Consider the following 22,919-nt stretch of genomic DNA (forward strand, 5'->3'; position numbering starts at 1 on the left):
GTCCATTAAGATAAATTACTGAGACATTTGGCTCTATATATATTCTGACATTTCCATACAGAATCAGAGGTTCACTAAGAATTAGCAACATTCTTCGAAGCGTTCTTACATCACATAACTACAAGATGAAATACGTTGTAAGTATTGTTCAAATATTAGAAATACTTCTTCGATCACATTCAAAATTTATTAATTCTCTAATTCTTTTGATTTTCTAAAATATACTTTTTTTAAAGTACGTTCTTTTCTATAGCATGTTAGTTTGCAGCAAGACTGCACTAAAATTTGAACACAATTAATTCAGATCTTGAAATTAATTTCATGATGGGAACAAGAAATCCTTGTTTCTACATACAAATCTTATTTTGTCTTTGTAATGTTTACCAAAGATTACATATAAGCAAAGATATCATTATAAGATATAATAACGTTATTTGAAAAGGGTATTTGCAAAAGAAAACATTTCTTTCTTTTTTTTTTAATAATGCACTTTTCAACGGTTTCTGATTCAATGGGATGAGCTCTATCAAATTATGCAACACAATATATGCCAACGAGAATATTTTTGGTAGAAGTCACAATGTAAAGTTATCGTTTCTACAACATCCATCTCATTCATTCTGTTTGGTATATTTCATTGAAATAGGGAACATAACAAAGCTGTTCTCACATTTCCCTTAGAAGACATTTAAAAAAAAACTCATATTCTAAGGAGATCTTTCAAATTAAACATTCTCTCCTTTTCCTATAAAACTAGTCATTGTGGAAACGGTTCTTTTTGAAAATAAGCTTCTCACGTATTAAGTACTTCACAAATTAAATCAATACGTAGTGTTATAATATCACTTGGGTAAAAATAATGAAATAATGTGTACAAATTTAATGAATATTGAAAATTAGCTAATGTGGATAAAGTACTTATTTATTTAATTTCGACTTGTGGCGGCTAATCATCAATATCCCAATCGAATGGTTCAAATCTGAAAGTGAAAATAATAGACATATTTACCTGTTCTTGTCTCTTCTTTAAATTGAAACATATAGACTGTTATTATGGATATAAAGAAAATAAAAATAATAATAATTGATAATTTAGTTATTGTAAATCACTAAAAAGTGAATGAAATGTTTACGTTAACTAGAGTTATACACAAGACCAGACAAGATATATTTTCTTACAATTGGTTTACATACAACATAAAATATGATTATTACCAAATATGAATCAATAACTTGCTTGTGCGATATCCCTCGTATATAAATTAAATATTACTTAAATTTACTTATTAAGTATTTAAAACTATTTTTTAATTTTCACGAAATAAGGAGCATAAATAATTTTGAAGAAGCATTCATCAAAATCAAACTATGAAAACTCCAGTTAATTTTCAGGAGAATAGAAAAACAATTTCCCCCGTATAAAATAATCAGGAAGAAACAAATATGACCCTACTGTAGACGTTAAAGAACATTTCTTCCAAAATTTCGTGAATAATTTCAAATCGTAGTACTAGGTATAAAGATACTTTTCTTGTATTGCAGTAGTTCGGTGCTCAAACATTTTAAAACTGACTAATATCTATTTATCTCTCTGGTACTCATAACAGCTAATATACCAATGTCTACCTTCTATTCTTCAAAAATGAGCATTGTTTTAATCGTAACATATTTCAGTACTCGTATTTCTGAAACGATAGCAATGAAAGCTAATTTGTTACCAAGAAATAACAAAGCAAGGTTAATTCAAAGTTAAGTTAAGAAGCAAATATCGTAATTTTTGGTAGATGGTCAAATTATCATTTCAAAATCGCTATTTAGGAGTGTTCAGAAATATATCTATATCTATATCTATATCTATATCTATATCTATATCTATATATATATTATTTACCAGCGGGTTTAAGGAATGATAATCAGCTACTCTTTTGTGTCCTAAAACATTTGAATTCATTTTGCAACTAAGATCCCAAAGGGTTAAGTTCCGCAGCTCGCCCCAAAAATTATAAAATTTACGGGGAAATTGATTGAATTATACGAAATTTAAACATCAGGCAAGCGAGAAAGGTAATAAAGGTCATCAGTATACGATGACTGTTTATGGAGAAAATGAAGTTTAATCTTCTACTATATGAACACGTGTAGTGTGGCCATATTAGGTCAATTAACAATAAAATATAATCTTTAGAACCCACAGTCTTAATAACTAACCTTAGTGTGATGTAATAGAAGAGACAAAGGTGCTGAATATTTCTAGTAACACTCTACAATGTCCCACAATGTGTCGCCCTCTTGGGGTTCGATGCTATCCAAGAGCGCTTATACTGGGGGGCCAAGGGGGCACGAGCTCCCCTAAGGCTCATGTGGGCCCCCGCATTGTATTATGAATGCTTTAATGGAATTTGCCTTAAAATCCTCATATACATGCTTTCTGCATCCAATTTACAGAGAAATCGCCGCCCTTGAGCTATCCTATTATAAGGAGCGTACATTCGTAAACTCTAAGGAAGAAATATGTGAATGAATTTCACAATAGGATTTTATAAGAAACCAAAAATATTGGGATTTTAGCTCTCCTACTTATGACAAGGTAAATGGAATGTGTGCTCCTAACCACGTAGTACTCCATAACGAAGACATGATGAAATAAAGTGCTATTTAAGAGCCGACTACAAAGTGATCATGGTACTACTACAGTTGTGTGCCACACATACGGCATGTGTTTCATGACATATAAAATGTTTCCCACTATCTTCGTTTATGCGTATAGCCAGCGTCCCTAACTCATCTGCTCCACACAGATCCATCCCTATTCCACAGCGCGGGCTCCCATACTGCGATTCTGTCTGACTCGGTTAGGTAACATTCTACCGAATGTCTACCTAGTACAAGTTGGTTTGTGTTTTTAAGTCGGTTCGTATTTTATGCTTTATGTCGCATGTTGTATTTATATTTGGCACTCCTAAAGCCAATCTGCACCTATTAATGCAACTCCTTCCTTACACTGATAAGGAAACAAGTTTTTAATTCCATTGAAACATTGTTTCCGTTATTTCTGAATATGAATTGTAATACTGAACAGTTGAAAGGTTGTACTTTTATGCAATAATACAATATGAATGCATACATAGGATACATAGGAAATTAACAAATATTTGCGAAATACAACTTAGAACTGAAGTAGGAAAATGAAAGTGGAGTAATGGTGAGTTCTTAACAAAACCATACGTTATTATGTAAATAACATTTAAAACAGTGTTGTGTTCCTCCGTTCACTGGGGGCAAATATTGTTCCTTATTATTATAGTAAGAGCATTCAGTTAAAGAAAACATTCTTAATACAATTCATCTAGTCGCGTACAAAACAATGAAATAGTCTCTTTGCAATTCACATTTTGGTGTGCATTCAATAACCAAATGAAGCCTAACAAAAGGTTTATTTTAGTTTAAATGACAAGAGTTTTCGCGTTCTGGTATAACTTTTTTTGAGATGGAATCACTTGCTATTTTGTCAAGTGATTACAAGCATTATGTTTCTTTTTTTTGGAATGTATTATACTGTTTTAATCTTTTTCTATTTTAGATATTGTTTGTGTTATTGCTGAGTGCAGTGCTTGTTGCAAGTGCCCACAATATGAAGAAAGGGGAGACGACATACGCAAATATATACAACCCATATGGTCTCTATTTATATGATGGGGGCGCGGTGGCTCAGTGGTAGAGCGTTCATCTCCGGTGCTTGGGGTCCCTGGTACAATCCCAGCTCGCGCCGTGTGGACTTTGTGGTGGACAAACACCGTGCTCGTGGGTTTTCTCGGGGTTCTCCCGTTTCCTCCCACTTTCTTCATTTCAATCATCTCTCATCATCACCGTCTCCTTTAACCTAACCGGCATAACCGTGGGACGTAAAACTTAAAGATTTCATTTTTTTCTATTTATATGGTCTTTATCCATATGGTTTCTATCCTTATGTTTACCCTTATGCTTACGTCTAACATAAACACGATGTGAGAGGATCAACATTAAAGAAGATAGAGGTCAATTTGCCTGACTATTTTAATCAAAAATTGTGATTGAATGTAAATGAAAATAATGTGAATAAAGTAAATACAACTTTCACTGAAAGTACGGTTTATTTTCTATCATAAGTGAGTCTGCAGTATTAAATTTCACAGCTTTTTTTTTAAATAATATCTGAATGGTATGAACAAATTTGACTGCGGGGGGCGCGGTGGCTCAGTGGTAGAGCGTTCACCTCCGGTGCTTGGGGTCCCTGGTTCGATCCCAGCTCGCGCCGTGTGGACTTTGTGGTGGACAAACATCGTGCTCGTGGGTTTTCTCGGGGTTCTCCCGTTACCTCCCACTTTCTTCATTCCACCATTTCACTCATTTCTCATTATCATTGTCTCCTTTAGCCTAACCGGCATAACCGTGGGACGTTAAACTTAAAGATTTCGTTTCATTTTCATTTTTTTCAAATTTGACTGCAGTTGAAATTTTAAGCAATGTTGTTTTCAGAAGGTCCACGGGATGATAAGAGACTTTCAATGTACGGGAGGGAAAGATAGTACCGATACCGTGAATATATTGATAACTTATACTGATCACGAATAGACGTTTGGCTTCCGGGAGAATATTTTGTAATACCAGGAGAATGGTTATACCCAATATCAGTTCCTGAAAACATCACTGGTTGTCACAACTTACTGAGAATTAAGTACTGTCTACATTACATAAACACACTAGAATTCATTAACTTGCTCAGAAGCTTGTTAGCAAAGAAGAAAATGGAGAAAACATACACTCACGTTGCAACTATACTAAACTACGTTGCTATTTCACTTATGTGATTGCCTGTAAAACGAATGTGGATTTTTAGGATCTATTTTGGCTTAATTTTTACTATTATTACTTTCGATATCGGAAAATAAGGTTCGGATTAATATTTTACCTACCAACTGCTTCGTCTACTGCAGTAACAATACGTACGTCTTTGAATAGGAAACATTTAGGACTACAAATTGGAGTTATTATGAGTATTAATACTCATTGCTCGAATAATATAGATATATTCAAGTGCATCACAGATTTTGAAAATTTGAATGAACACTTACTGATATCGTATTTCTTGTCAACTTCAGCTAACGCCTACGTGATTCTTTACATCGTATACGATACAATGTTTCTTTCAGATAATACGTGAAAATTTGTGTGTGTCCACGTTTTACCACGAGTTGTGTAGGCCATCACCATCACCTTGAACACTGTGCCTCGCGTTACACCCAACATACTTATCGCCTTAAATATACTCACATCAATTAACGCAATATTCATAAATTCGCCTTTTTGAATTTTAGATGTGTCTTCCATTTTGCACCACTAGTGTCTATTATCTTCGAAAAACGTCTCCGTCTTACTTCCCTGTTGTACTACATATGGTTACATAATATACCACTAACAGCTCACAGTGTACGCATTTTTATGTTTCCAGCCCACAGCTCTTACGTGTTAATGTTAAATAAAATAATGTTAAATAAAAATGTAATATTGCCACTTACCTGGAGTGAGAAGGGAAGGACGAGACGGGAGTGGACAAATTTTGTAAGAGTATGGTGAATGGAGGGATGTTTGAAACGGGGGCTGGTCAGCGATACGTTAGCATGGCAGACATTAACTTTAAATCACTTATGTTGAGGATCCAGGTAAATGGCAACGTTGCATTTTAATTTAACATTGGGCTCATAAGAAGTGTACAGCCCGAATGACTCGTCTGATTAAAAAAAAATCCTTCACTTTATATTGAAAACATCATATTTGGAACATCATGGAAAGTTAATTCACATAATCTTTTTGAAAATATTTAAAATAAATAAGTAAATAATGAACTTTTTGTTTCAACTACCCTCAGTTAGGTTTTGGAAATTAAAGAACACAGAATATTCACATAATCACAATTTCTGACATCCTATTTAAAGCACAGGGTGTTTCAAAATGAATATCAGTGGTTTAAGGATTTATATATATATATATATATAGCGTACACTTATAAATAATAGATCAAATCGTCTCATGAGAACCAAGGAACGTAACTCCAAAAACGCGGTTTTCGTTTTCTTCATGTTTGGACATAATTTTGAAAGCATTTCTGGGTGAAAATGGAACGTAACACCATCTGTTGTCCTTGCCGATCATCTGTTGTAATCTAGCTCAATTACCAACTTACTAAAAACACACCTTTCTAAGAAAATGTTGTTTTTGTTCTCTCGGCTGTATACCTACGAAAATGGAGTTACGTTCCTCTGGTTCTCATGCGACGAAATGAAAGAGCAACTCAAACAATTTTTGCACAAGTGTTGAATGTGAGTACCGTACCATTCGTCACACAGCGCACATCGACTCGATAGACGAGAAAGGTGCATAAACTTTCCTCCTTAATATGATACAAAATGCGTTCAATTTAGAGGAGTCTCGTTGCAACTGTACCATCTCGTTGGGGTTTGCTGACCTCCAGATGCGAACATTATGAGTGTTCACATCGTCACTTAGGTGAAATGTCGATTCATCACTGAACACGACACGGTCCACATCTTCATCGTCATGCAACATTTCATTTGCAAAGTTTGTACGTAAACCAGTCTGTAGGAATTACAGCTTTTAGCAATTGCAATCAAAAAGGACATAGTTGTAAGTGTCTACTTAAAATTCTCCATACAGACGGCTACACTATAAGTACAGATTCAGTCTTTCAAATATATAACACAAAAAGCTTTCTGCCCACTAGTCGCCACCGGCCGACAGAAGAAACAGTGCATACGTATGCCTGCGTACAAAACTGTTTGAGTTGCTGTTTTATTTTATGTATTATTTATAATTGTATGTTAACTGTAATAAGTATTACAAAACCTTTTAAAACCCATATATACATTTTGAAGTACTCTGTGTATTTCTGTACATGCAAAATAATGTATCAAAGACAAGTATGGAGAAAAGAACCACACTTGTCTGTGTCTTACATGTTTTCCATTAAATTATTGCCCTTGCACGTTCGATAAAGTTTTCTCTAAGAAAATCTGTCAAATTGTCACAACACATATTACTGACTACATATCTTGTAATATGTATGAAACTATAATGATAAAATGTTCTTCACGTGATAGCATCGTGCAGTACAAAATAGAATGATGTCGAAATGGGGGAAAGGAATTCTCATGATATTAATGAATGTGGATATGGTTCCTAAATCAACGTTTTAGCTCCATCCTATATTTATGTGTGAAATCTGCTGTAAAGAGTATTTGGTTTGCCAAAATTCAAATCATGGAATCATAAGGATAACGAAACTAGATAAGTAGGTCTATGGCTTAAGGAACCCAAAAGTTCATTATCACCGGAAAAAAAACTTCTCCATTAAATTAAATCCTGACAATTTCACTTTGGATGAATACTCGAAGAACATGCTTAGCACGTAATTTACAGTATTATTCTCTCGCGTTCTTCCTAAGTTCCCTTAGGATTCTTATCTACACTGATCAGCTCATTGCATTTTATATAATTTCTTATTTTAATCCATAAGGTAGACTTAGTTTCTTTATTATTTGTTCTTAATGAGTTTTTACTTACATCTTAAGCTCGAAAGAGCCCAAGCAAATAAACCTATAAACTAGAATGTTATATTTGATCAATGCTGGGGTGTATACCTACTTTTAGACCACCCTGTAGAATTCTGTGCACTGCGAGTGTCGTGTTTCTACTTGCTTAGACGTCTCGACTTTATTATCCACGTATGCCTCAATTTAGTACACCTTAGTGTCGTGGGTAACTTTCTGATTTCTTCTTATGTTTATTTCATTTCTCGTTATTATTCTCACGAGATACGGTACATTTTCAGAAATATGGTACATATACAAATATTGTGGTACATTTTCAGAATTTCCGAACAAATTTTAGCGACGTAACTTTTCCTTTTTTAAGCTTATACCTCACAGGTATCACTCACAAAGTCGTGATCTGTAATTGTACTATAGAGTGAAGTAAACAATAATTAATTTTTGTGTGGCACGCATAATGATAATGTCAATGTTGAATCCTGACACACTACCTGTCGAAAATGTCTTATAAAAGTTATAAACCGAAAAATCAAGTACAAAAAGACTAATAATTTCTGTGTATACCACGTGCGATGTCCAGCAGGTCCGGACTTCCCCCAAACTTTTATAACTTGACTATCATTTGTAGACATAACTATAGTTTGCCCAACAGATGAATGATTGATATACGCAAAAGATTTGATTTTATGAATTATCTGTACTCTTCATTTTCTTAAAAAAAAATAATCTAGTTCTATCATTTTTTCTAAAAATATAGGAGGCAGTAATTAACGATTGCTTATCGCCTTCTCGGGTGCAGAATATGACAGATTCAATGTTACATGGATATATTGCACTCTCCAAAAATACTTTGGACGTCTCCCAGCAAACATTTCTAGACGAGTGCATGGTGTGTTATTTTACTTTCGTCTCTATACTCGTACCAATTGATTTCAGTTTGAAAAAGTCAACGTTTAAGAGTTAACGATACTTTTATACTATATACCATTAACAATTGTGTACCATTCAAGGAAATAGGTAGCACACTTCTCGCACAGCATTAATTTTGATGTTGCCCTCCAAAAATTCTTTTTTCGTGACTCTCTCGAAAGTCTCAAATCAAGATTTACCCTCGAATATATTATTTTGTTGAGTTCGATGAGATCTATTTCTTGGATCATTTTTCTTCTGCACTAATAATGTAACAGTTACCTTTAAAGTATTCATGGGTTAATATAAAAATGATAGAACTAAGAAAATACACATGTCAAAACTACGTACCTGAATCTAACTATTTACTTCTGTTCTTTTATATCTAGGGAGATGTTTGGAAAAGTCAAAATGGTCTTGATCTCTATTCTGAAAACTTTTTCTCTCCTTAGTTCATGATCAACTCATCAGTGACTGGACTACATATGTCGTGAGTCTTGTCTTTTAGTCATTGTCTAATGAACATCAACATTCGCTTGCTGGAATTTGTAATGTTCTGATGTAATCCCGGATCAACTTTACATCATATATCTGAAAATAAAACATGTTTTGTTTTTCTTCTAAATTACTATATTGCTTAAGAAACTAAGTTGGAATTTTCCTTTGTGTGGTAACAACATTAAAACATATCTTTACGAAATATTTTACAGTACAGTAAAATATTAAAATGAAACTATTTTCTGGAAAAAGTTTAGCATGTGATTAATTAAAATAGAAACAGATAATAACATGGTCACATTACAGGAGCGGTGTTTCTTATACATATTACGCGCTGAGTTGAAATAAAATCTTTAAATGCATAACTCATTATGTCACGTGTTTGGTAAAATGACAGTAAAGCTAAATATTACTATTGTGGGCTAAATTAGGACTTAAACGGCATCGTAAGTGTCACTGTTCATCTCAGCAGCACCGAACACTATGGATTCGACTCTAATATCGGTCATTTTTGATCAGTTTTATATATCTCCACCTACCCTCCCCCAAGTTGAGGGGTTGAGTTAGGATTTAAATAGCAACGAACCTCATCGTTCATCTCAGTGATCCCGAAAACAATAGATTCGACACTAATATTAGTCAATTTCGGTCATTTTTAAATATCCCCCCTCCGATGAGTTGCACTGTCAAAGTGGAATGATAAAAACACTCTCAGACCCGAACCTCATCTATGTTGAAAATTTCATCGAGATCGGTCGCTGATCCAAGCGGTGCGAAGTCATTATACATATATATACAGGGTTTGTCCGGTAAGTAATAGGACTGATTTTATTCCGCCATGACTGTACTTCGGAACGTGCGCGCACCGAGTGGATCCAGTAGAGGGCGTTCCTAGCTAACGAACGAACGGCTGGTCAGTTGTCTCCGAGCACACGGATAGTCAGGACAGGCTTTTTCGCGCGACGTGTTTCTGTGAGTGGTGCAAGCCGAAAATGCAGTGTTCGTTAGAGCAGAGGTAAGCGATTAAATTCTGTGTTAAACTCGGTAAATCTGCGACAGAGACTTTTGATATGATCAAGCAGGCTTACCCAGATGATGCTTTAGCAAGAAGTGGTGTGTTTCGGTGGCACAAGGCCTTTTCGGAGGGCCGGGAAGAGGTTGCCGATGAAAACCGTGCTGGAAGACCTTCGACTTCGACAAACACCGACAATGTGACTCGTGTGCGCGAAGTTTTGAACTCAGACGTCGACTAAGTATTCGTTTAATTGCCCAGATGTTAAATTTACCAAAAACTGTGGTTCATGAAATTGTGACGGAGCATTTGAACATGCGCAAGGTGTGCGCGAAGATTGTCCCAAAAGTGCTCACTGACGACCAGAAATTGCGGCGAGTGGAATTGTGCCAAGAAAATTTGAACATGTGTGAAAGTGACCCCCAATTTTTGAGTAACGTAATCACAGATGACGAATCATGGATCTTTGAGTATGATCCCGAGACAAAGAGGCAATCTTCGGAGTGGCACACGCCGGCGTCTCCTCGCCCAAAAAAGGGAAGAATGAGCAAATCCAAAGTGAAAACGATGCTCATTGTCTTTTTTGACATCAAAGGCATCGTCCACCATGAATTTGTTCCTCCTGGACAAACCGTCAACGCCAAGTTTTACGTGGAAGTGCTCAAGAGACTCAAACGAAGGCTCAATCGGGTCCGACCAGACGTCGGAGCCGACTGGAAGCTGCACCACGACAACGCTCCGGCTCACACCGCCTTTCTTGTGAACAACTACCTGACCAAGGCCGGCATCCTAACGCTTCCGCATCCTAACGCTTATTATTATTATTATTATTATTATTATTATTATTATTATTATTATTATTATTATTATTATTATTATTATTATTATTATTATTATTATTATGTTATCTGCCTTTTGGCAGATCCTAGGTCTAACGAGTTTATTTATTTATTTATTCACTTTTAATTTCGTTTAGTGTCTGGAAACGATTCTTCCAAGTTTCTCGATCTTCTGCTTCCTCTTTTAACTCCCAATATTTCTTTTCTATTTTGCAATTCGTCGATCAGTTGTGTTCTTCTTATTATTATTCCTTGTTTTCTTTCCATCTTTCCTTCTATGGAGGTATGAAGAAGATAATTTCTTGGCAAGAAATGTCCAATCCAAATGGTCTTCCTTCGAATCATGCTGGCTAAAACCTCCATTGCACATCGTTTGGCAGTGTCAAGTATTTTATCCATCATCTCCTATAGTTTTTCTTTGGTTCTAGCTTTAATAACCGTATCATCTGCATATCTGATCTTGCTAATGATCTCCATTCCGATTTTGAAATCTCTAATTCCCATTAATACCGTTTTCATTAAACATTCACAGTAAATGTTGAATAATTGCTGTGACATACTACATCCTTGTCAATAAGCCCTTTTCCAATTTCCACGCTATAGGTTTTTAATTCATTCAAGTGTAATTTCACTTGTCCTGGGAGCAGGTTGCTAATAAGTCATTTTTTTTCACGTCAATAGACAAGCTTAATCGTCAGTAGATAAATTTCCTTTCTTACGAAAACTGCTGAGATCGGAATCATTAGCGTTAACACCCATATTAACGTTTATGGTACCTTCGTATACTTTTAACACTTTCGATCCTAAGCCCGAGTCAGACTCGGGTTGTATGTTTATTCCAAAACGTCGGAACCCGAGTCTAAATCGTATTTTACGTAATAGCCCCTGTGTAATTTATTATTGGTTCTGGTAGGTTGTTGACCTATTAAATACTTACTCAGACTCAGTCCTTGAAGAAATACTATTCTCCTGACATTCAATAAAAACTAAACGAACTTCTGCAGGTTGAGTGTTGTGATCAACTTTCAGTGTTTGGAGCAAATTCGATAATATAGTGGAAAACTATTTAATTTTTACAGAAGTTGTCTTGTTTGAAGTAAGTAAAATGAATATAGAAGAAATAACAAAAAATTTAGAAGAGTACAGTTTAGATCTCGTTCGGAAGGTGAAATTGGTGGTTCAGATTTAGATCCTGATTTCGAAATTTAAAAAAGCATATGAGTACATGATCAGTGCCGTGCCGTGGAAAATCAGCGCCCGGGTCGAGAGTATACTACGGCGCCTTTCCCCCCGTACATATGAGTAAAGTCGAGAGACCAGCCGCGAAGCGCAAGAAAATTTTTAAAAATGAACCCTGATTTTATTTGATTTTGAGCATTTTTTATTACTTTTTTCTTCCATTTTATATATATTTTATCTTTTTCCTCCTGAATTTTGTGCCCCCTTACTTCGGCGCCCGGGGCCGTCGTCCCGCTTCCTCCCCTACGACACAGTACTGTACATGAGAACACCCATATAAAAATATTTGTATGAGGCCCATCCACAAAGTAACTTTCCTACGCATCCCATAGCTAGAAAACGTATGTGGTGCACAGCGACTGCGTTGACGTAAGAGAATAAGGTCCTAGCTTGGCTCATGCGCCAGCGGAATTTTCCTAGTGCTCTCAGAAGCGTCGTGGCAGTGGTTGAAGACGGAAGTTGTTTCCTATTCTAGTTCCCACCGCGTGTGAAGTGCGAGTACTTATAAAGTTTTTGAATGTACAGGGCACAAAGCCGATTGAAATCCATCGTCAGTTGTGCCACGTATATGGACCTAACGTCATGAGCAAGAAGATGGTGCCTTACTGGTGTAGGCAATTCGTAGCAGGTCTCTAAAAATGCGCATGATGAGGGACGCAGTGGATGGTCAACGGATCACAGACGACCTTGTGGACCTTGTTCGGGAAAGCACCATGCAGAATCGTCGCTTCACAATAACGGAACTCAGCAATCAGTTCCCGCAGATTTCCCGCTCCTTATTACACACCATTATCACTGCTCGCACTTCACACTACAGAGCCCTGCAAACCCAGGCCCGAATGGATCTATATTCTGTGCCAGGCTCACTGGCCGGGCACAAACGAGCCGGGTGTAAACGGCCTGAGAACAACCAAGTCTGATAAGTCAAGTCAATCCTTCAATGTGCAATGGAAAATGATAAATGTGTCGGCATAATATTGCAATGTATATTTGTCCTTCTCGAATGGGAAAATCGTGTGAAAGGTTACCCAAGGTTTGTTTTCTATATTCCTATTCTATCTGTCTATTTGTTATCTGTGCTTGCTCTGTCCAGCCATATTTATTATACAATAATCCAGCTCATGGATTTAAAGTCTTATACTACACTCATTAGTGCGTTACGAGTAACAGAGAAGATAGGAAAAACTGCTACACCGTATGTAATACTAATACTACAACTACTACTGCTAATACTACTAATACTATTATGATTACGAATGCTAGTGTTATTTGCACTATTGCTGCCAATGCTACTTCTATTACTACTACAACAACTACTACTACTCATTACTATACTAATACGGCAGCGAATACCACTACTGTTATTACTAGTAATACGAAAACAAAACAATGAAAATGAAATGTTCGAGTTTCATATCCCACAGTTATGCCGGCTAGGCTAAAGGAGACGGTGATGATGAGAAATAAATAAAATGACGGAATGAATAAAGTGGAAGGAAACGGGAGAACATCGAAAAAATGAAATGAAATTTTTGAGTTTTACGTCCTACGGATATGCCGGTTAGGCTAAAGGAGACGGTGATGATGAGAGATGAATGAAATGGTGGAATGAAGAAAGTGGGAGGAAACGGGAGAACCTCGAGGAAACCCATGTACACGGTGTTTGTCCACCACAAAGTTCAATTGGTGAGAGCTGGAATCGAACCAGGGATCCCATGCACCAGAGGTGAACGCACAACCACTGAGCCACCGTTTCAGGAATATCTAATCGACCCTCATGTCTTGGTGATTTATTTGATCATTATATTTTGTGATCACATTTGTAGTATCATCCTGGACACAAAAACAAAATCCCATTAAAATCAATGAAATTTTGAAAAGAAGACTTCCACCAGGAGATATAGACTCTTATATTTTAAAAAAATGGCAGGACAATTGGGATTTGTCATCTAAAGCCATAAGAGTATATGAATTATTTCCAGATATCAGACAAAGATTAAGTATGGGCGATCTAGACTTCAATATGCATGTGATACAATTTTTAACTGGTCATGGCCCTTTCAGAACATTTCAATAATAATAATAATAATAATAATAATAATAATAATAATAATAATAATAATAATAATAATAATAATAATAATAGGTCTCTTCGATACTAATGTTTGTGACTGTGGAATTGTACAAACACTGGAACATCTGGTTTTTGATTACACTAACGTACAACTGGCAAACAATGATCAAGACCTGAGAACAAACCTTAAAGTACTAAAAGACAGAAGTGGATTAATGGAACTTACTATTAATAACGGAAATAGACAAAAATTCAACAAACTGTGCTCAAAAATATTAGAAATCAAAAGAGTACAGATAGGAATGGACCTTGCCAGAAGACACCGAAGTTTAGAACAGTGAAATATTTCTCCCAATTTCTACTTATATAGTCACTATAATAATAATAAAATAATATCAACTCAAATCCAAGTGGTAGTGTAGTGTGGTGTAGTGTTGTGTTGCGTCATTGATTATAGTCAAAGTGTTGTGATGTGTATTTCGTCCTTAATGTAGTTAGTGAGACGTAACGTATGGTTTGCTGGAGGACCGCAAACCAAACTAGATAAATGAAATGGAATAAAACAAATTAAATAAAATGAAATAAAACAAATTAAATAAAACACTAGGAGAATCGGAAGACCGAATTAAAACAAAACATCAAACGCATATACAGGTGAAAACCTCTAATTAATTCCTTATTTTATTTTATTATTTTATTATTCATACAAGGTGGAAACCTAATGTAACATAAAGGGAAAACCTAAGTGTAAAAAAATAATTAAATAAAAAGATATAAAATATAGAAAATACACATTATCTAAATGCAGAATGACAATCAGGTGAGAAACTATATTACTCAAGGTTTATTATTCTTAATTTAATCCCATTAACTTATGTTATTGTATATCGTACTTGTATCTCTATGTATAGTGTTTTATGTTTTATGTTATATGTATGTGTGTACGTTTTAAAATATTATGTAATTATTATTTTACTCATTACAGGTTCAAGAATAAAGTTTGAAGAAGAAACCTAATTAAAATATTAGGTATCAGGCTTTTGGGAAAAATTAAATAAGGAAAAGAGAAGAGAGGTGAAAAGGAAATTGAGAGAGATTAAACAGAGTTAGGGGCAGATGCGTCTGCCGATAAGACCTTAAGACAAAGCAAAGGCAGGGGTAGTCCGAGGAATAAATAAATAAATAAATAAAAAAGTATCATACTATAAACAATACAAGAACATGTAACACCATTCGGTATTTGCCTTGCTAATTCAACATTACTACAAATTGCTTTGATCTTATGAACACGCCAGTTCACGATTTCGGCCTCCGTTTTCTAATAGTAGCGTACCAAATTCTACTTAGTAGGCCAAGTACTTTACTTTATCATACGTTCTTTAGGTAACTACTACTGAGCCCGTATGGATAATGATAGGATGATTTGGTGGAATGAAAACAGTGGGAGGAAACGGGGTCAACCCGAAAACTCCACGCACACGGTGTTTGTCCACTACAAAGCTCACATAGCACACGCAGGGACTGGCCCGACGACCTCTAGCACCAGATATGAATGCTTTACCTACTGAGCCACCGTTGTTCCTCGTTGATCAAGCATCGGTTCACATTCTACGCAGACCGGCCATAATAACTAGCATTGATTTCTCCGATTTTTCTGTACTTAGAAGGTAAATTCTGTACCACCAGACATGTCAACTCTGACGCGAAGTTGTAGCAGTTGTACTAGTATTAGTAGTGGTCGTAGTAGAGTAGAAGTAGTACAAGTAGTAATAGTAGTAGTAGTAGTAGTATAGTACTTTACAGTCTTGAATAAAGATTTAGTTTCCCAAACACTTTACGATTAACATAGGCTGACAATATAGTTTCCAATCCGTCTTTCACAGTGTCCGGGTCCAGCCACGCCGGCCCGGCTTGTCCCGGAAATACGTGTGTCCGATTCGGCCCTATAGCATTTGTGTCCGGCCGGGTAAGCCCGGTTAGGGCCCGGTCCACTTTGATATTATTTGAAACGGGCAGAGCCGGGCCGGGTAATCCGCCGGGCCAAACCAGCGCCCGGCCTGTGCAAGGCTCTGCTTCATACACAACGGGAGTATTATTTATCCACAGTAAAAAAAAAAGAAAAAAAATCGTTTGCTCAAAAAGTACATATTTCAAATAGCAGTTTAGCGAACCACTCATTCTTACATCACCAAATTATATATTCATAATAAAATCTAAAGTCCAAAAACTTGCTTGCAATGTTTTTGGTGCATCTATTATTATTTAGCAATGTGTTATATAATTTTTTTAAAGAAGGCCTAAAAACCCCAGGATACTGGAATAAACAAGGTCAGATTAGCCCAGGATCGAAAGTGTTAATAACGAAAATTTAATAATGAATATTGGAGATGTTAGTAGTGTAAAGGTAACCAAGAAAGTTCTTTCGCTTTTTCATTTACCAGCCTCGAACATCGATATGTCACCTAAGACGTACTTGGAAAATCAAAAATAGTCCCCATCAGCATCGACGACCTTCTGTCAACGTTCTGGGAGGCCACGGATTCCATCACTGTAAAACTTGATAGGCCATGAAGCGAAGAAAGTATCAAGATCATTTTGCATCTCTACTAGGGATTTGAACTGACATCCTCTAAGATGATTGCTCAAGGAATTAAACAGGTGATAATCGGACAATGCAATGTCCGGGAGTATGGCGGATGTAATAGTGTTTCCCATCCAAGGCGTAAAATGGTGTCTCGGGTCATCCTAGACACGTGGGGCTTAGCGTCGTCCTGTAACAGGAGGACTCCCTTACGACTGAGAAGTGCTGGCTCTAGAGTTTTGAGTTTTTCTTGAACATGACTCAACTGCTGACAGTACTCAGTTGCATTGATGTTCTGACCAGCTGGTAGCAGTTCCTGATGCACAATGCCGCGAGAAGTCCACCAAACACATAATAGGACCATCTTCTGGTGCAGTGCTGGTTTCGGCTGTTTTGGAAACGGTTCATGAGAGGCTAACCAATGACGACGGCGCCGAGTAGCTTCATATAGGACCCACTTCTCATTACATGCTAACACCCTGTCCAGAAATGGCTCCTTCCTTAGACGAGATAGCAAAGAAACAGGTGTCTGCTCGAGATGCCTTCTGGTCTGGAGTGAAATAATGTGGGACCAATCGACCCAACTTACAGTGCTTCAAAAGTTGATAGAGGTGCTGCCGAATGGTATCTGCACTCACACTGAATTGTAGTCCCAGTTCGTCACATGTCTGGCCACTGTTCACCTCAATTGCTGTCTGAAGATCTTCATTTTGTACATTTGTTGGTTTTCCGGCACGTGGTGCGTCTTCGAGTGTTTCATCACCGTCCTTAAACTTCTTAAATCACAGCTGCACTGTCCGTGTAGTCAAGACACCCTCAGCAAAGGCCTGGCTTATCTTCCGTCCGCTGCAGCGGCGTTTGACCCCAGTTTGAACTCGTACAGAACTCTAATGACGCTCTAATGAGGTCCCACGTTCACTCTGTTCTTACGCAAGTTCACGTTGTAACTGAACTTCCACAAACAGTTAGAATGCTGGATGTACCCACAACAACAACTGAACTTTACTACATTGACATTCAACTCACGGTGTGAGAGCCAATTGAACACAGACCTCCACTAAAAGCGACAGAATTTTCTTTGTTTTATAATTATCTTGTCTTTTAAACTGTTCTTCAAGAAACTAATGTACCTAAGTACAGTCTTCTTTTAAAAAAATCACCACCCATCCAACGCCTTTATTATACATCAATACCCAACTATTAGGAATAATCCACTTTCTGACATTCATTTTTGGTGAGCTTTGGCCTATTCTTTACTTAATTTTGATATTTTAGAAAAAAAAGTGCTTAACAATTATACTGTAGGGTTTCATGGGGGGTTTTGGAAGCCTTAACCGTATGATATGTTTCAGTTTTAATGTTATTAGAATGAGTTTTGTTTTTAATTTTATTAAGGTTATCATAGAATTTACATGGAGACTGTTATAACTATTGTAGAGAGGTAATACAAAGCACGTACATCATATGTAATATTAGTTATTTTGAAACACTTCCTACTTCACACAGTTTACATTTAGAACCAAATGTTGCCTTCAAGTGGAAATTGATACAGCTAATTACAAACTAGGTAATTTAGAAGAGAATTTTAAGCAGATTGTTTTTTTCATCCAAAACATATTATATCAACATGTTTAGTATCTTTGTTCGGAACTATCCACTAAAGATAAGGGATTGATAATATAATAACCTTGTTATTTTGTGTAAAGAAGAAGCCCATTAAAATAAATCACAGATACATTTGGCTCTATATATATTCTGACATTTCCATACAGAATCAGAATCAGAAGAATCAGAACCATACACACTCAGAATTAGCAACATTCTCCGAAGGGTCCTTACATCACATAACTACAAGATGAAATTCGTTGTAAGTATTGTTCAAATAGTAGAAATACTTCTTCGATTACATTGAAAGCTTATTAAATTCTCTAATTCTTTCGATTTTCTAAAATATACTCTTTTAAAACTACGTGCTTTCCCGTAGCATGTAAGCTTGCAGCAGGAGTGCACTACTAGATAAAATCTTGAAATTTATTTCATTAAGGAAGGTAGAAACCCTCTGTTTCTATTTACAAATCTTATTTTATTTTCGTAATATTTACATTGAATTATTTTAAACAAATATCTTATTAGAAGAAACAACGTTATTTGAAGAGCTTATTTTCAGAAGGGAACATTTCTACCTTTTCTGAAATGCACTTTTGGATAGTTTCTGATTCTTTGGAATGAGCTGTATCGAGTTATGCAACAGGGTATATGTAAACGGAAACGTTTTTAGTAGAAGCCACAATACAAAGTTAGTCGTTTCTTACAACATCCATCTCGTTCACTCAATTCGCTATTTTTCATTCAAAATGGAAAATAACAAAGTTGTTGTTGTATTTATGTTAGGGATTTTTAAATGCATATTTTCACAAGATTTTTCAAATTAAACCTTCTCTTCTTTTCCTATAAAACTAGTCATTGTGAAAACGGTTCTTTTTTTTAAAAAAAAAAATAAGTTCCTGAATAAGTATTCACTAAGTAAAATAAGTTCAAAATAAGAATTAATTAGATCTTTATATTTAAGTACTTAACAAATTAAATCAAATACGTAGTGTTTGAATATCACTTGGTTAAAAATTATTAAATAATGAGCATAAATTTAATGGATATTGAAAATTAGCTAATGTAGATAAAGTATTTATTTATTTAATTTATTGTTATGGAGGCTAATCAGCAATGTCCTAATCGGATGGTTCAAATCTGCAAGTGAAATAATAGACACACTTACCTGCTCTTCTTTAAATTGAAACAATTAGGCTGTTATTATGGGTATACAAAAAATAAAAATATAAATAATCTAGTTATTGTAAATCACTTAAATAGTGAATCAAATATTTACATGAGCTAATGTTACATACGATATTTAAGCGATATTTAAGATCAAACAGAGTTTAAAATAGACACATTTTCGAGGTGAGACATCACTTTCGCCTTTTCTAAACAAGACACAATTTTACATTATAATGACAAGTCAGACTCGAGTGTTGTCCTATTACCTTCCGTACCAGTTTGATCATTCTTACTCTACTTCCCATAGTTTTTCGTACAAATCTGAACCCTGTAATTGCTTCTTGTTTCTTATTTTAACTGGAACATAAAATCACGAATGGAAATGCGCAATTCAATTTAATATGTATGTATTAAGTATCATACAGTTTAGTTAGGTTTTACAGGAAATATATCAAACTGCAAATGGATCAACCAAGAAAAGGTTGATACACAGAAACGGAAAATATTTTTATGTATAATTTTTTTGAAGAATTAATGCTAGAATAAAACAAAACAAAAGACAAAGGGGATAGTTACGCCACAAATGACTAGTATTAATAACGACTTCCCAATTAATCCATTATACTGTGTACCATATCAACAGTCACTATTACATTGTAGTTTAAAATCGGTTACAGCAAAATTGAAAAACTCAACTCACTCGAGCTTATTAAAACTTAATTTTTGTTCCTATAAATTAGATTATAAACCCCGTTTTCCTTATAACGTTCAACACAACCTTAAGTTTGTAAGTTTAGCCTTCATTCTTGCATAAAACTGTAAATAGTTTTCACTTGCAGAAAACGTTGCCTGTTATATCATTTGCGAATCAACGATATACATGAGGGATCAAACTTGCTTGCTAATACAGAATAAATTTAATTCATTAAGGAGATACAAGTCCCTCGGTTCCTATTTGCAAATTTATTTTATTTTCGTGTTGTTTACATAAGGTTATCTTTAACGAAACAACTTATTATAAGATGAAATATGAAGTAATTAGCATCAAATATTACTTACATGAAGATAATGAAATAATAAATATTTATTATTCTTCCGATAATGCTTAGGTCCTCTAAATACATATTAATTGGTTATTGAAAATAATTTTCTTCTTCTTCTTTTAATTTCAGGTTTTCTTGGTCTTCTTTCTGTCTGCAGTACTTTTCGTAGCCGCTGATGATTTGAAGAAAGAAGAGACAACGTACATTTACCGCAATGGATTGCCTCTATTAACTGAATATGCTTATCCTTACACTTATCCTTACGTTTATCCTTATGCTTACACATATCCATATGTTATAGTCTAAAATTGAAAAAAGAAAAAAAAGATGAAGATACAAGTCCAGCAAGTTTTACATCAAGAACAATGTTTTTTCTGCCTCTTAGCTGATCACAAATTCTGCACTGGATTCACTTCTTGTAACAAATTCAACCAATAAACAATAACGTTACAGTTATTTTGTATTATGTATTCTTATTATTGTCTCCGAAACAAACATCTTAAGTATATTTAGTCTTCCTGAAACTTCATGGAATCGTATACGCCTATGGCCTGTATTCATATAAAATGTAATGTATTAATTTCTTCGCCATTCCTGCTTCTTCCAAAGACCAAAGTACATGTAGTTATTATTTTGTTTCTTTCCATTACTTGAATAAATTTTATCTTGTCTGAAATTTAAGAAAGCAATGAAAGATTTTTTAAAAAATAAAAAAGTCAACAAAAATTCTAGAAAAGTAATTATTGCTAAATATGAATATATTTCATATTTATTTTAAGGTTCTATCAGACATGGCAAAAAATATTACGATCAGGTACAATTTTAATTTATGAAAACCATTTAGTTATGAAAACAGTGATGATTAATATCTCAATAGTGTACTTTCATGTAGACAGTTTTATAATTGTTGCTATGAAAGAAGTCCACACTGACTGACTAATTAATTGATTGATCAATGCCCAGGGCAAACTGTTTAAAATAAGAACTGGAGCTTTGTACAGTGTATATAATTTATGGCGTAAGGTTAGTATTTTTTGAAATTTGGCCTTGAAGAGGAGAGGAGAAGGAATGGAACTTATTACAGTGAAACCTCTCTTAACGGACACCTCTCAATAACGGACACCTCTATAATGCGGACAAATTTTTTTGTCCCGGCAAAAATATATGTTCTCTTATGGAATAAAACCCTCCCTTTTGCGGACACTCTCAGATACGGACGCGGACAGTCCTTTTTTCCCCCAAACGTTTCAATAACCTCTTCATAACGGACAGGAATTATTATCGGTTCTGCGATATATTACCGTAGATAGAAAGTCTTTTTCCCACAGGTGTATCTATAATGAGTCTTGACCTGGTGAACCATCAAACAGAACAGCTTCAAGCTGAACTTGAAATTCTTCTTTTTTCTGTCCGCAATAAATTGCTTTCTGGTGGAAATCCTAGGAAACCTTCAATAAGCAATAACAGTCATACAGGGTCAGTCGTGTGGCCAAGAATTCTATGCGAAAGATCTTCCCTTCCCTAACAAATTTAGCCCTTTGCCTCTGGGCCTTGCATCTTTCCCGACAATTTCATAGATAACAAAACATTGTTTGTTTTACAATAACATTTTGAACGAGCAATGTTTCTTCTCCTACTTTTTTGGGGGGAGGGAAGCAATATTTTTCTTTTACTTATGGTGCTGTAACAAATCTGGGTTGGAGTTCTCCCGGCTTCCTTTTTTACTTTCTCTAGTCTTTGTGATTGAGACCAATAAACATATGCACTCTCAATAACTTGCGTCCGATTACACTTCTATTGATAAAGATTTGTCAATTGAAAACAACAGTACAGAAATCGCTAAAATCGTAAACAATGTGAAAGACAATAAGTGCAGTGAAAGCGAAGAGGAAACAGCAGAAGCAAATTCGTTGGATCAACTCGAGATACCAAACTACAAATTGGCGTGTCAAACAGTTGAACAGTTAAAGAAATTTACCATTAATCGCGTTGACATAGAAGCTCTTCAATTGATCCAACAGTTACAAGCATATTTCGAACAGAAACTAGTGTCTGTAGGATGTACACGGCAGACAACTATTGCAGAATTTTTCCCAAGAAATTCATAGTTGGTGTGTTTGTTCTCAACATTTTCAATATTTAAAAATAATACTGTATGATTATTAAGCATTATGCACTTATTTTTACTTTTAGTATAGGCGGTATGTGAATTAATGGATTTTTTACAGGGTGATGACATGTACTTCAGAAAATTACCATACACGCATTATCTTTTGCAATATACAAATATATTAACACATCCCCAGCAATAATATTATTTAACAACTGAATTTTTCCTTCATTCC

General features: G+C 35.2%; 3 long non-coding RNA genes across 4 annotated transcripts in view; 1 reads left to right on the plus strand and 2 right to left on the minus strand.

Moving 5' to 3' along the window:
- The window catches only part of LOC145687321 (uncharacterized), a 32,289-nt gene extending 17,297 nt beyond the window's left edge, over nucleotides 1-14,992 (minus strand). The window contains exon 1 of the long non-coding RNA XR_014131676.1: nucleotides 8,865-14,992. This is a non-coding gene — a long non-coding RNA (uncharacterized LOC145687321). The remainder of the gene's footprint in view (nucleotides 1-8,864) is intronic.
- On the plus strand, nucleotides 1-21,030 carry LOC145687303 (uncharacterized). 2 transcript variants are annotated; one of them, XR_014131672.1, is made up of 2 exons: nucleotides 1-137; nucleotides 20,704-21,030. It is a non-coding gene; the product is annotated as an uncharacterized LOC145687303 (long non-coding RNA). The 2 variants fall into 2 exon arrangements; XR_014131671.1 differs by lacking the exon at nucleotides 1-137 and adding an exon at nucleotides 18,529-18,623.
- Nucleotides 20,941-22,919, minus strand: part of LOC145687319 (uncharacterized) — a 7,914-nt gene continuing 5,935 nt past the window's right edge. Inside the window, exon 2 of the long non-coding RNA XR_014131675.1 lies at nucleotides 20,941-21,244. This is a non-coding gene — a long non-coding RNA (uncharacterized LOC145687319). The remainder of the gene's footprint in view (nucleotides 21,245-22,919) is intronic.

This window comes from Thermobia domestica, chromosome 1, assembly GCF_964235325.1.
Source record: "Thermobia domestica chromosome 1, izTheDome1.hap1.1, whole genome shotgun sequence".
Taxonomy (NCBI): domain Eukaryota; kingdom Metazoa; phylum Arthropoda; class Insecta; order Zygentoma; family Lepismatidae; genus Thermobia; species Thermobia domestica.